We start from the raw sequence: 920 nt of genomic DNA on the forward strand, positions 1-920 counted from the left end.
GTAGCTACTAGTTGAACCAGGATGAATGGAAGAATAAAGACAATAGTACTTAACCTTAGGGATAGTGTGGGCCAATTTTATATATACTCATATAGGTTTTATGTGTGCCTATTTGTATGTATACATGCATCTCTCTCTCTCTCTTTCCCTCCTAATATATAGTGTGTGTGTGTGTGTGTGTGTGTGTAATCATGACTGGGGCTATCTGCCATTATACTTGAATTCTGGAAGGAAGCATTTGGTTATCTCAAATTGTGGAGTGGATTTCAGTTTTGAATATGTGTGATTCAAAGTAGCAATGATTCATAACAAGAAAAATTTAAAGTTTGTGAGTAAGAGATCACAGTCTCATACAGATAAGATTCAATAACTACTGTATGATTGTCCATTTTTTATTTTAGTTATCTTTTAAATTATGTTAAATATGTTTATTAAAACATCCAAGTTGCCTAAAAAGGGTTAAGGCATAAAATAAAAAATAAAAAAAAAAAAGATTTATGTGTGAAACACTTCTAAACATGCCCTCTAAGTACAGTAGATTTTCCCTTAGAACCACACCCTGTAAGTGCTGTATTTTCAGAGCTGAACAATTAACATAAGGAGCATGAGTCAGTCTTTGAACAGCTCTGTGGGAACCAGAAAGCCTTTGCTATTAGGAATGATGTAAATTCCCCAAGGCTGGAAGAAGTCCACAATAGAAGGCAGACAGGGTCATAAATAACAACAATGGACATTGCATATACCATATAAAATATTGTACCACTAGTGACACTTCCTTTAAATCTCATATTAGATTCAATCATTGACTTTACTTTCTTTTATTAGCTTCAAAAATGCCATTTCTTTCCTATGGGAATTTCATAGTTTGTTTCAGAAAAAGGGTAATATACACTCATTCCAAATTCCTTTGACAGTAAAAT

The sequence above is a fragment of the Sminthopsis crassicaudata genome, chromosome 2, assembly GCF_048593235.1.
Source record: "Sminthopsis crassicaudata isolate SCR6 chromosome 2, ASM4859323v1, whole genome shotgun sequence".
NCBI classification, from domain to species: Eukaryota; Metazoa; Chordata; class Mammalia; order Dasyuromorphia; family Dasyuridae; genus Sminthopsis; species Sminthopsis crassicaudata.